This window comes from Canis lupus, chromosome 34 (assembly GCF_011100685.1).
Source record: "Canis lupus familiaris isolate Mischka breed German Shepherd chromosome 34, alternate assembly UU_Cfam_GSD_1.0, whole genome shotgun sequence".
In the NCBI taxonomy this organism is placed as follows: Eukaryota; Metazoa; Chordata; class Mammalia; order Carnivora; family Canidae; genus Canis; species Canis lupus.
The window spans coordinates 13,034,961-13,049,422 of NC_049255.1; the positions used below are offsets into that span (position 1 = coordinate 13,034,961).

General features: G+C 41.2%; 1 protein-coding gene across 1 annotated transcript in view; it reads right to left on the reverse strand.

The window, feature by feature from the left end:
* The window catches only part of GNB4 (G protein subunit beta 4), a 59,277-nt gene extending 45,459 nt beyond the window's left edge, over nt 1-13,818 (reverse strand). Inside the window, exon 1 of the mRNA XM_038583418.1 lies at nt 13,690-13,818. The gene's annotated coding sequence lies outside the window, so the exon portion shown is untranslated. The remainder of the gene's footprint in view (nt 1-13,689) is intronic.
* Nucleotides 13,819-14,462: the final 644 nt, after the last annotated feature.

A 14,462-nucleotide genomic window follows, 5' to 3' on the forward strand; every position in this document is an offset into this window, starting at 1 on the left:
AAGTTAGTAAGAGTTAGCCAACCAAGAGATGGCATTTATTGAGCACTTATTATGTGTCAAAACTCTTCACAGTAACTCATTTAACAACCTCAAATCGACCTCAGAAGATAGGGGCTAATATCATCCTCATCCCATAGGTGAGGAAACTAAATGTTATGGAGGTGACCACGCTTACCTGAGCTCATACAACCTAATAGCTCGCTGACTCACTCGCAGTATACTTACTGCGTGATCCTAGAAACGGTTTACTTGCTCTGCATCTCAATTTCCTCATCAATAGAGTGGAAATATCCTATGGGATTGTTTGGGGAACTGAACATACACATTCACAAAATGTCCTTGGCACTTAAGTGAGGGCTACTTTGGCCCAGCAAGGGATATACAAAAGCACTCTAACCGGAAACACTACTCAGACTGGTATCTTGGTCTGGGTCAAAGATATAATATAAAATACTTTAAACAAAAAAGAAGGGATCCCTGGGTGGTGCAGCGGTTTGGCGCCTGCCTTTGGCCCCAGGGCGCGATCCTGGAGACCCGGGATCGAATCCCACGTCGGGCTCCCGGTGCATGGAGCCTGCTTCTCCCTATGTCTCTGCCTCTCTCTCTCTCTCCCTCTCTGTGACTATCATAAATAAATTTAAAAAAAAAAATTAAAAACAAAAACAAAAACAAAAACAAAAATACAATTATTACCAGAATTTTTTTCATGGCCTCAGCATCCCAGTTATGCTGCAATGTAGCCCCTCTGCTCTCTCTGTAACCCCTTGAGGAGCGCTGAAGCTCCCTTCCTGGGAACTCTGGAGACCATCTTCTTCTGTCTGCCAGGAGAGGACCTTATGCCAATTCCCTATGATATAGACCAGGACTCTCTAATTAATGACTGGGGAGGAGAGAAGAGAGATTCAAAGGGGCAAAGAGCGTAGGAGAGAAAACATCCAATCATGTGAAGGCCTTTCTCAAGCTATACCCACCTCATGAAGATATCAGTACCTGGCCCACCCAGCATACTGCCCACCTCCACTCCAATGCCTTGACTCCTAGATTGAAGCAGTTACTGTTATATCTCCAGATGTGTAAGGGAAGAAGTATGTTTGATAATCACTGATCCAACTAAGTAGCCTCATCAGTGGTTCTCAAAGTGTGGGGACGAGCAGCAGCACTGAGGAACTTGCTAGAAATGCACATTTTTAGGCCCTTTTCCAGGCTTAAAGAACAAATGGGGGGAAACCCAGTGATCAGTGCTTAACGAGCACTCCAGGTGATTCTGGTGCCTCCCAGAGTTTAAGAACCACAGGTCTAAACTCTCGTTTACATAGGAAACAAAACTAAAACCATCTGATTGAAGGAAGGCTCAAGAATCTGTGTTCATTTAGGAATACCTGGGTGGCTCAGTCAAACCTCTGCCTTCGGCTCAGGTCATGGTCCCAGGGTCCTGGGATCGTGCCCCACAACGGGCTCCCTGCTCAGTGAAGAGCCTGCTTCTCCCTCTGCCCCTCCCCACCCTCCTCTCTCAAATAAATAAAACCTTAAAAAAAAAAAAAAAAGAATGTGTGTTCATGGGGTATCTGGATGGCTCAGGCGGTAGAGCATGCAACTGATGATCCTGAGGTTCTGAGCTCAAGGGCCACATAGAGTGTAGTGATTACTTTAAAAAAAAAAAAAAAAAAAGGTGTGTATTCACATATTAAGAAGTTCCTAAAAAAAACTGGGGCACCTGGGTGACTTGGTTAAGTGTCCAACTCATGATTTCGGCTCAGGTCATGATCTTGGGGTTGTGGGACTGAGCACTGAATGGGGCTCCGCACTCAATATGGTGTCTGCTTGAGATTCTCTCCCTCTTCCTCTGCTCCCCTTCCCCCATGTTCTTTTTCTCTAAATAAATCCTAGAAAAAAAAGTTCCTAAAAAAAAAAAAAAATACTAAATGGCATTTATATTATCTTCCTGGTGAAACATAACATCTAAATACTTTTTAAAAAATAAAGATATTAGTTGGAATACATAGTTAGAAAAAAATTATTCCCATTCTTATCAGTTTTTAAATAGGGCAGAATTATTTCCCATATCTGAATTGTGAAAATTTTTTGAATTTTTTCCTGAGGAATGCCTGTAGAATGGGAAGAGAGAAAAGAGAAAGACTCTCCCCATATAAATTTCCTACTTCTCAAACATTCACAACTTAAAAAATGTTTTTACAAAGAAATCATTAACAATTCCTTGACATATATCAGGTGTTATTTTCCCTTTCCTCAGGGGAAACAACGCATCTGGCAAAAACTTGAATTTTTTTTGGCAGCCATTACCTTCTTTAAAATAATCTACTTGTAGATTGCTTGCTTTTACTCTTAAATGTAAGAATGAAATAAACTCAAGAATTGAAGGGAGAGCTTAGGAAACACAGCTATCTTCTATCAGGATATACCCATGACACCCGAAAAGAGAGATACTCAAAAAAAGTTTTTAAGGCTTAAATGCATTAATCTTTTTTAAAGTAGCAAAGTGTGTGAGAAAATTCCCAATAGTGTTTCAGGTTAACTAAAAAAAGGAACTTAGATTCTCAACTGCCAAAAGTAGCTCTTATTACATTGTTTTTTGTTTTTGTTTTTTTTTTAAAGAACTTGTGATTAAGTTTTGTTAACAAGTCACAACATGATCCATCCACACACTCATAAATCAACCAAGAAAACAAACTCTTTATCCAGGTATCATAAACTGATCCATTGGGAGTAAACACTTTGGATAAGAATTAGGAGATCTCTTATTGAACAGGATTTGTCATCTTGGCAGAAATCTAAACCAAGGTGGTAAATTCCACAACCTAATAAAACATCATGCATAGGGCAGCCTGGGTGGCTCAGCGGTTTAGTGCCGCCTTCAGCCCAGGGCCTGATCCTGGAGACCCAGAATTGAGTCCCACGTTGGGCTCCCTGCATGGAGTCTGCTTCTCCCTCTGCCTGTGTCTCTGCCTCTCTCTGTGTGTCTGTCATGAATAAACAAATAAAATCTTTAAAAAAATAAAATAAAATGTCATGCATAAAAATAAATAAAAAAAGAAATTAAAAGCAAATGGTTTTTGTTGCTTCATTCCTACACATTTTTACATTTGTGTGTTATAAATAAAACATTTATAAAAAAAAATTTGTGACAACTGCAGTGTTTTAGGCTATTTGCCAGTTATAAAAGCTGAGTGTCAATCATAAATTCCTTAGGTTTGATTTTTATTTTATTTTTATTTTTAGGTTTGATTTTTAAATTGCAAATTATAAAAGTATCCTTTAAATCAAGGATAAGAAGGGAGGAACTCTTGGAGGCAAAAGTAGTAACAAAACCTAAAATTATAGTAATATCAGATACTACATGAAAACCTCATGCAGTGATTCTTTTAAATACAGAGTGCATGTGTTTCCATTCTTTTAGTGTATACTACATACAGAATTGGAGAGAAAACGGAAGCTTTAAGTGAAGAGGGTTAGCTTTTTTTCTAGTCAACATTTAGGAAAGCTTTCAAAAAGATTTTTCTTCCTGTACTATTCCTAGCTGTAGTCCTAAACTATATAAGAAATGAACACTATCCCAACCTACTGGCAATCCAAATCATCACGTGATTCATCCTTCCACTCAACAAACACGTGTTTAGCGCTTACCCTGCCCTAGGCACCCACACAGATCCACCCCAATCAGAAAAGTTCATCTTCTCAGGAGAAACTGATAATAAAATTCTATCAGGATGTAAGGGCCGCAATAGAGCCCATATTTAAAATGCTGTCAGCAAAACCAAATATTTCCTGAGAATATGGCTGAACTTTCCATATTTAGGATTTCCCTTAAACTGAAACCGTTTCTAGTATGCTTATATTTTTAGCTGCACCTCTTAAAGCAACAAGTTCTATGAATTCACTGACAGCTCTGTAAAATGGCAGAGAATTTCTTTTTCCTTAGCCCTAAAACTACCTTCTCTAAGTTGAAAAGCCTCTAGCTTCAGTATTTCTAAGACGCTGTGACCCAGACGTTAGGAAGATTATGATTATGTAAATTACAAATCATAACTTTCTCAGACTCTTTTTTTCTCAGGTGATTTCACTCAAGTATTATTACCTCTTGGATTTTTTTATAGAACCATGTATGGTTCATCTTTGTATTACTAAGTCACACATTCTTAGATCACTTTAAAGTCACATAATTTAGGGGGTTTTTTTTTAGCCAAAAATAACCCTTTAAATTTGCCAGAATTGGTTACATATTACTCTTGATTATATCTAAAAAATGCTTAAATGAACACCACCACTAAAGGATGAGAATATGACAACTGTAGCTATCAGAATTTCATTCAACAAAGGTCTATAAATGCCCAACAGGGGCAGCCCGGGTGGCTCAGCGGTTTAGCACCGCCTTCAGCCCAGGGTGTGATCCTGGAGGCCTGGGATCCAGTCCTGCGTTGGGCTCCCTGCATGGAGCCTGCTTCTCCCTCTGCCTGTGTCTCTGCCACTCTCTCTGTGTCTCTCATGAATAAATGAATAAAATCTTTAAAATAAATAAATAAATGCCCAACAGGCATCATGATCTAGCTTATTTGCTAATTTGGCTTTGCAGGACAAAATGTGACATGCAATTAACATATTCATGGAGAGGTAGCTACAATTTTGTGTTCACAGCTTTAATGAAAGCAAATTGTCTTTAAAAAAAAAAAAAAAGGAAAATTATCTTAAAGTTACCAATAATAAGTAGAAATAGAGTGCAGCACCCAGTGTCTTTCCCCCAGTACAGATCTCCTTCTCCCTAACATAAAGTCATAATACTGAAGCAGAAGGTAAAACTTCGGAGATTTTACTAATTAGAAGGCAAACTCACCTCTGCAGTATTGGTCTGAGAGGAACAGATCTTCACCAATGCTACTTTAGGATCACACTTGATTTACCAAAATATCATATAATTGTTTTCTTGGGTTCAGACTAACAGCTAATAACCCACACTAGCTATTTGTGATTCCACTCCATCCTCAACTCCTTCCTCCACCACTAATGTTCTCAAAATCCATCAATCCAAAGGGTCTTCTCTCTCCCAGGTGGCTTAAACAGGGTTTCAGCAACACTCACTATCCCATACACCAATATCACTCTTCAGCACTGCTGAGGAAACACACATTACTCCTGATGCTTCACTCCCTCTTCCACGTGTCCCACCATCACCTCTAAAAACTGTACAAAGATGTTTCCTCACTGAAAATTAGCACATAACCACAGGTGAAATTTAGATAGCAACATTTCTCCCCTTCTTTATATCCTAAATCATGCAGGAGTATTTCTGGGTGTGTTTTTAAATATTTTTCTGCCAAAATCTTCCCTAGTAGCGTATTAATAATTAAATAATGAAATCCCATGGTAAATTTTAGTTCCCATAAAGGTAAACATATAACCATGAAAACTAAAATCTATGTTTAAAAATTTTTAGATATCAACTGCTTTTGCTTTTTATATCATATGACAAGAAAAATCACATTTTTCTTTTTTTTCAATGTTAATTTATTTAAGTAATCTCTATACCCAACGTGGAGCTGAAACTCATGACCTCAAAATCAGGAGTCACATGTTCTTCTGACTAAGCCAGACAGGTGCCCTAAGGACACATTTTTCAAAAAGTTTATTCCTTCTTCCACTACAGCTTCTCCAGAGACCTATTTCACGAGTAATGCACATAATGAAGATCCCTTGTTGACCAATTTCAGTTTCCTTAATTAGCTGTCCATTTTTCTACTAAGTACATAATTTAATTTACAGAAGTCTAAAAAAAAATTTTTTTTAAGTTTAAATTACTTCTTTATTAGAACCTGGTCACTATAAGCCTTGTTAACTAACTTTTTAAAAATATTTTATTTATTTATTTATTTTTATTTATGATAGTCACACAGAGAGAGAGGCAGAGACACAGGCAGAGGGAGAAGCAGGCTCCATGCACCCGGAGCCCGACGTGGGATTCGATCCTGGGAGCCCGATGTGGAATTCGATCCCAGGTCTCCAGGATCGTGCCCTGGGCCAAAGGCAGGCGCCAAACCGCTGCGCCACCTAGGGATCCCCCTTCTTAACTATCTTAAATACAATGTATAATCTATGTTGCACGCCAGTTAAACAAAGTCTCATTTCAGCTTAAGGTGTATTACTGAGTTTTTAATTTCACATTACCAAATAGTTAAAGCCCAATTTTCACTCTTTAAACAATTTCAGGGTAATGGTGTGTAGGTGGGGAACTCATAAAAATTGAAGGAAAAAAAATGAGTCAAGTGATTGCTAAATGTTACCATAACAAATATATCAAACATCCTTACATACAAGCCCAGGGACTAATAGCTCTTTGAACACAGGGACCACTGTCCTCATCTTTGTCTATTCCAAAGTAGTATTCTCTCTCTACTGTATTAATTCTATCCATTTCTCGGTAGCTAAAAATGTATTACAAGTTACATGATGAAGAAGAAACAGTAAGACTTCTGAAAACAGTATTTTTTAATAAGAATGAATGTTTAAGGATAGTCACTATTCAATTGTTTATGTAACAAAAAATTAGAAACATAAATCAACAGGAGAGAAGATACGGTACATCCATACAACAAAATATTATGTAGCTGTAAAGATGACAACCGCAGAGCTCTAAATACCTGCAAAGATGCCAGCACTAATGACACCCCTACAAATGCTCCCTTTGGGGTTCCAACTATAAAATACGCATTTTGGTGGAAGTATGACCTTACCCAGCAAGGTATATACTAAGTTTCCTTGGTAATAACCAAACAGCACAGGAAACAACCCTGTTAAGGCCAAAACTAGATGGGAGAAGGGGCTAATTTAAGCTGTATACTGCTAATTTAAGCTTTAAATATTAAAGGTGGGCATTAAGAGAAACTTTAAGTTTATATCATTTTACCAAGTCAGTAGCACATGAGTGTTAAAACCATTTAATGTGATGGCTACTTCAAAACAATTTAAATGAGACATAATGTTCAGTAATTCTAGAAGGCTCTCTATATTGCATACTGGAAAAATGGTATTGAGGAACATGTATCTGAAATTTATCAAGCATTTTTTGTTCATCATTATGGCACCAAAGGAAATTCTCTGGTACCTCTACCATCCCTAGGACAGTAGCAAGGCTGTAGTGTAGCATAATAATTAAGAGTGCTGCCTCTACTACCCAATTGCTGGGGTTTGGATACTGGCTTCTACACTGGCATATGTTAACTGACATATTGAAAAGTCAAAAGATTAAATGAAATTAATATTACAGTTGAGGAAAAAGTGTCTATAAACTAAAAATGGAAAAATATTAAAATATTTTAAGAGAAAGAAGTATACTTAAGCAGGAATTATTTTAAATAATCAAAACATTTTGGAGCGAAGTAGGGTTTTTTCCATCCTAAACCAGATCTCTTTAAATCTAAATATTGTCCTTTTTCTTGTCATTCTTTCCAATATTAATATGGTTAATTTAGAAGCTTACCAAAAATTAAAATTTTTAATCTTTGTAATTTTAAAATTAATTTTCCAGTTTGTGATCAATGTTCTTTTTGTTTCTTCCTAGTGACCTACTGTATTCATCTGCTGCTCGGTAGTATTACCTCCACCAGAGGGCAGACAAAAGGAAGACGAAGCTGGGAAACAAAATTAACAACTTTGTTAGCTTCCAGAGAAGCATTAGCAATATCACCAAGAAACTTTAAACAGGACTATCATTAAAGGATTCTCTGAGACAGTCTTCTCCATTGGAAATAGTATTAGATAAAATACAGCAAAAAAGCTGGCAACCATTAATTCATGCACTTATTCATTCCTTCAACAAATACCTAAGTTACGACCACATGCCATGCACATTCCAGGCTCTAGGGATTTAGCAGTAAACAAAACAAACAAAAGGCCCTGTTGTCATGGAGCTTTACTCTATATATCTGTCTAGGAGACAGATAATAAAGCACATAAATAAACAACAGTTTCAAGTACAGATAAGTACTATGCAGGAGAAAAAACCTGCAAGAAGTCAGCAGCAAGGAAGACTTTTTTTTTTTTTTTTTTTTTTACTCTTTATTTATTTATTCATGAGAGACACACAGAGAGAGAGAGGCAGAGACACAGGCAGAGGGAGAAGCAGGCTCCATGCAGGGAGCCCGACATGGGACTCGATCCCAGGCCTCCAGGATCACACCCTGGGCTGAAGGCGGCGCTAAACTGCTGAGCCACCGGGGCTGCCCCAGGAAGACTATTTTTAAATAAATTAATCTGTAAAGCCTGAATGAAATGATCGAATGATCCATGCCTTAAATGGGAAAAGAGCATTCCAGGAAGAATAAACAGTAATGCAAAAGTCCTGAGGCAGAAACTCTAACCTGGCATGATGAATCAACAGCAGAGAGGATAGTGAGGCTAGAGGGGAATGAGCAAAACAGAAGAGATTAGAGGGGGTAGGAAGGAGCCCAACCACATAATCAAGAGGGCCTCCTGACCACAGTAAAAACTTCAGATTTTATCTAACAGTAATGAGTTCTATTGCCTGAGACTGGAAGCTGAAAGACCAGTTAGGAGCTACTGCTGTAGTCCAGGCCCAGGAAGATGGTGGTTTGATGCAGGGGTAGTGTCAATAGAAATAAAAAATAGCCAAATTTGGAAAAATAATGTTAGAACCCATTACAGTTGCCAATGGGGGAATGGATGTAGGGTGAGTGAAACAGAATTAAAGATAACTCTCAGGATTTTTAGCTTGAGCAACCGGATGGATGATAACACCGTCTACTGAGGAGAAGCAGCAGCTATAGCCAGTGAAGTAGGATGAAAATCAGAGTCCCAGAAACCAAGGAAAAATGTTTCAATACAAAGGAGTTATCTATCACCTGTGTGAAATGTGGCTAAGAGAAATCTAATGTGACAAGACTGATGTCACTGGCGATCTTGAGAACAGTTTTTTTCATACCACAGGAAGAATAAAGTCTCTCTGGAGTGGGTTCAGAAGAGGGGAGATTGGGAGTTGAGAAGTAGATGTAGCCTACACAGACTCTTGCAAGGATTTTTGCTGTTGTTTATGGACACAAAGTAGCTTTATTATTTTTTGAAGTTTTAACATTTCATTTTTTAAAAATTCAAACTTAAAGTTGAAAAAAGTAGAACAGTGAATAAATACTCTCAGATTCACTAATTGTTAATATTTGCCAGGTTTGCTCTATCAGTCTCTCTTCATATGTCATAATTATTATTGTTTGCCCATTTGAGGGCAAGTTGAAGATATTTTGACCATTTACTCCTAAATAATTCACTGTGTATATTCTAACAAGGGTATTGTCTTAAATAACCATAGTACAGTGATCAATTTCAGGAAACCTAACACTGATGCAATATTATTATTCAATATTTTCAGTGCATATTCATATTTTGCTAGTGTCCGGATAAATGTCTTAGGTCAGTAAGATTTTCCAATCAGGATCTGTGTTGCATTTTGTCAGGTATTTTAAACTCCCTTTAATGTAAAACACTTCCTTTGCCTTTGTCTTTCACGATGTTAACGTACTGGAAAAGAACAAACCAATTACTTTGTAGAACAATCCTCAGTTAAGGTCCCTCAATTGTTTCCTCTATGTAGATTTTGTTTATGCATTTTAGAAAAACCACAGAAAAGCAATGATGTGCCCAGTTCAAGCACATCAAGAGGAACCTGTTTATCCTGCTATTGCTGATGTTAACTTTGATCACTTGGTTGAGATGGTGTCTGCTAGATTTCTGCACTGTGAAGTTATTCCTTTTCCCTGTGGTCAGTAATCTCTGGAAAGACCATTGGAACCTATATTAGTACTCTGTTCCCCACCAAAGTTTCTCCATTAGCAACACTTGCATCGATCAACATGACCATAATGGTGGCAAGCTAGTCACTTTTCTAATTCTACTGATCCTTCTACATTTTTATTGGCAATCTACTAGAGAATTCATTCTCCTTTTTCATTATGAACTTGTGGATTCTTATTTTATTCAATGGGTTATAATCCATTACTATCATTATTCATTCGAGGCTCAAATTTTCCCAGATTTGGCTGTTCAGGTTAGTTCCTACATCTTTTGGATGTGCTATCACTATTTTGGATAACACTTACCTTGCGTTCTAGGCTAATCTACTTTCCTTGCCCTCCAGACATTTAGATCTGGGCATTACCTGTGCTCACTGCCCCGAGGGGTGTCATCGCTTCTAGAATTTTCCATCAGACAAAGCTAGGAAATATATAACTCTCATTCTAATCCAACACCAGAGAGTGCCTTCTTCCATTTCATATCTTTATTTCCCTTCTCCACAGTGAAAACCTTATCTCAAAAAATATCAATGAATTTACTCATGCTCATTCCTATGATACATACAAAACGGTTCAAGAATTGCTTTATCTCTAGGACTATAAAAAACCAGTTTACTACAAGGGTTCAAGGTTTTTTTTTGGGGGGGGTGGATTTGCAGTCCTTTCTATCTTTAGATTAAAGGTAGATAGCCAAAGTACTGTGTTAAAAACTTACTTGGATATTTCTTTTCTTCAGAGAGTTCATGTTATTCACTGAAATACAGTTGGCTCATTTGCTGCTGTTTGCATTCAGTTTTGCAGGGTTTTTCTTTCAACCTTGTTAGTTTTATTTTTGAACATATAAAACAAACAAGTTTTCAAAACTCAAAACTATAAAAAAGATATAATCACAGCAGTGCCGTTTCCTCCACTATGCCTTCCCTGTAGGTAACTAATGAGTTTCTGGTTATCCTCTCTTGTATTTATTTTTTATTCTATCAAAAAAGTATGTTTTCTCAAAAAAAGTCTTAATGTGGAGAGAAGTGGCGCAGGATACTAGATCAAGAAAATAATTTTAAGATGGGAGACATAATAGAATGTATAATAATGTAGATGATTCTGTAGAAACTGAATTGAAATTATAGTAGAGACAGGATAATCTATCCTTAGAGTAGGGAAAATATCAAAATATCTTCTACTTTTTTTTTTTTTTAATTTATGATAGTCACTCAGAGAGAGAGAGAGAGAGAGAGGCAGAGACACAGGCAGAGGGAGAAGCAGGCTCCATACACTGGGAGCCCGACGTGGGATTCGATCCCGGGTCTCCAGGATCGCGCCCTGGGCCAAAGGCAGGTGTCAAACCGCTGCGCCACCCAGGGATCCCTCAAAATATCTTCTGATTTAATTTGAGGAATATCAGAGGGTTCCCATATTCCAAAATAAGACTGCCATTCCAAAATAGTTGTATCTATATGGTTCCAGAAAACCCACATTAAAATGGGGTTATTATTTTGGAAGGATAATCATACTTTCACTACCTATTAATGTCAACAGAAGAAAATCTGCCCTCCTAAGAGGGCGATCTTAAACTTGGGGCCAGACATTGAACCAGGAACAGAGAGGTAAGACGAGAGTGGCAATAACATAGATGGACAGTAACGATCATGCTGGAAAAATAAATCCACATCTCTGGCACGTGTTGGAAAATTTACAAGAAATAGAGGGTCATTCCTCAGGTCCTGGCCCAAAGTCAATGCCGCACAGAGGAGAGAAAGTGGACTTCAGATTCAGAGAGGTCTGGCCTTGAATCCCCGCTGAATGACTGAACAGCTACATGATCATAGGCAAGTTATTTAAGATCTCAGGGGCATAGTTTCCTTACCTATAGAACTGGATAATGTCTCCTTTGCCAAGGATATAAATAGAATAACATATAGCATCACCCTTGGCCCAGAACAAATGTCTAATAATTAGTTCCTATAACAGATTCAGGGTAAACCAGTCAGCAAGGTAAAGAACTAGTAACAAAGTGTACTTTAGTAACACGCCTGAAAAAAAATCAGAGAAATCACACCATCTCAGGCAGTACTTGGTAAGGGCAGAAAAATGTCCGATACTTTGTTCCAATTCTCAATTTTCAAAATGTCCCAGAATCTATTTTTAAAGTGTAAAAATATGTGCTGACATACTAAAGCACCAATGACTTAAAAGAAACAATTCTGGGGAGATGCTGATCAAATGGTGCAAACTTCTGGTTATAAGAGAGTAAGTAAGCTCCAGGGATGTCAAGTACAGCACGGTTACTACGATTAGTATCCTACACTTGAAAGTTGCTAAATACACGCACACACATGCCCGCACATGCACAGGTAATTATGTGAGGTGATGAATGTGTTAACCAACCTTACCACGGTCATCATTCTGCAATATATGTGAATATCAAGTCATCACGTTGTTGTATACTTTACATTTCTATCATGTTATTTTGTCAATTACATCTCAATAAAGCAGTGATGCTACAGGTTAACGCAAAAGACCAATGACTCAGAACAACCTCCTAACCGGTGCCGATGGCTCAGAGATTACCTTGAATGTATTAAAAGCCTGCAAGCCACATTAACTAATTTTATAAACATGTATACACAAGAACAGTTAACCTCGTTCAATAAAACGATATTTTAAAAGTTTCTATTTCAGTTTCAAATTCATCTACAAACCAAAATGCAACATGGAAAATCCTAAAATGATCTCTGGCCAAATACCTGAAATGCACAATAAACTTTCGGAGCCTCAGATCAGTAATAACCGAAAAGCCCCACACCTTAGAGTCTTAAAACGTACAATGGCAAAGAGACTCCAAGCATACAATTTTAGGTCTCCAAACCGTTCTTTTCCTGCAGGACTAGAAAAGACCTCCCTTTCATCTTAAATAAGCAGTGTGTGCCCTGTGTTCTAGAAGATGTACTCAAAGGTCACAATCTCAGTTTGCAACACTAAGAAGGAATGATCATAAAGCGTCCTGATCAACCATTAAATCTCCAACGTCTCAAGAAAACTTCCCCGCAGGGAGCTAATCCGCTCGCCGAGCCTATTCCGCCGGCGGCCGAAAGAGAGAAAGATGCATCCACGTCCCCTACCAGGAAAGAAAGGGGAGGAGGGCGAGAAAAGGGAAGAGACACACACACACACAGGGAGAGATGCAAAGTAACAAAGCACCGCTTCTATAAACAAACGAGGGTCTGGTTCGTGAAGTTTTGGAGATTCAGTCCTCCCTTACCGTAGAGCGACAAGTATCAAAACAGAAGGAAATCATTTGCTTTGAAGCAGAAAAAGGAGGCGGGGAGACGTGGAAAACATTTTACCATGTACCGAATTTACAAGAATTCGTAATCCATTACCACCCCCCACCCCCAACAGTGGGCATATCGTTTCCAAAGCAAATTTCACACGAAACCACTAGTCTGGTTTTTAGCGCTCAGCGGAAAACTTTTACGAGGCTTCCCAGAGCTCCCCTCCCAGGAACCCCGCTGGGCGGCCCCGCAGGACCGCGCTTTTCGGGGCAACCGCGAGCGCCAGCCCCGAGTGCCCCCGCGAGGCCTCGGGGCGCAGGCACCGGCCGGGGGCCCGCAGGCCGCCCCCGCGCCCCCCGGGGCCAGCGCTCCGAGCCGCCCAGGGAGCGCCCAGCCGCGCCCGCCCCGCGCCCGCCCCGCGCCCGCCCCGTCCACCGAGCCTCCGGGCAGGCTCCGCAGCCCAGGGCGCCCGGCCCGGCCGTCCCCACGCCGCCGCCGGGCGGGTTCCGGCGGGGCGGCCCCGAGGCGCCCCCCACGCCCCCCACGCCCCGCAGCGGGGAGCCCCGGCGCCCCCCACGCCCCGCGGGGCGCCCCGACGAGCCGCCGCCCACCTGGAGGAGCCGGGCCCGCGTCGACCGGCCGCGGCGCGAGTCGGCGGAGAGCTCAGCAGCCCCCGGAGCGCAGCGCCCCGCCGAGACCAGCGCCGCCGACAGCCGCCGGCCACACCCAGGCCCGCGCCGCCCAGCAGCCGACTCCGCGGCGCGCCGGGCCCGGGGCGGGGACGTGGCTCGAGGCGCGAGGCGCGAGGCACGAGGCGCGCGGGCCCGGCCGGGGACGCGCCGCGGACACGCGCGCAGCCTGGAGCGCGCGCCGCCAGGGCGCGGGGCGGGGGGCGCGGGGCGCGGGGCGGGGGGCGCGCGCCGCTTCTGCTTCCTATTTTCTCTCTCGTTTCCTGCTAGAAGGAGAAGAAAAACACGAATTCCCAGGCAGTTTCGTTTTCTTGTCGTTGCGGCGCCTGGACGCCGGAGCACACACTTCTGAGTTGCGCCCCAGTGGTGTGGCCGGTTTCCTTCCTGGCCCCGCGGAAGCCTCGGTTTGCTCGCGGGCAAGGAGGAGGGGTGGGGTGGGGTGGGGTGGGGTGGGGGAGGGGAGGGGTGGGGGAGGCTGGTGGGGGAGACCCCGGGGTCCCGCGTAGGTTGAACAGTCCGGAATTCTACGTGTCAGAAAGTAAACCGGAGGCAGCCCAGAGTCCCGCGGAATCGCCTTGCAATCCCAGCTCTGCTAGCGTCGCTTGCTTGGGTGACCGCGTACGTCTCAGGGACTGCGCTTGGTCACGGGCAAAACAGGGACGACGACACCTGCCTCCCAGAGGTGCTAAAGTGTG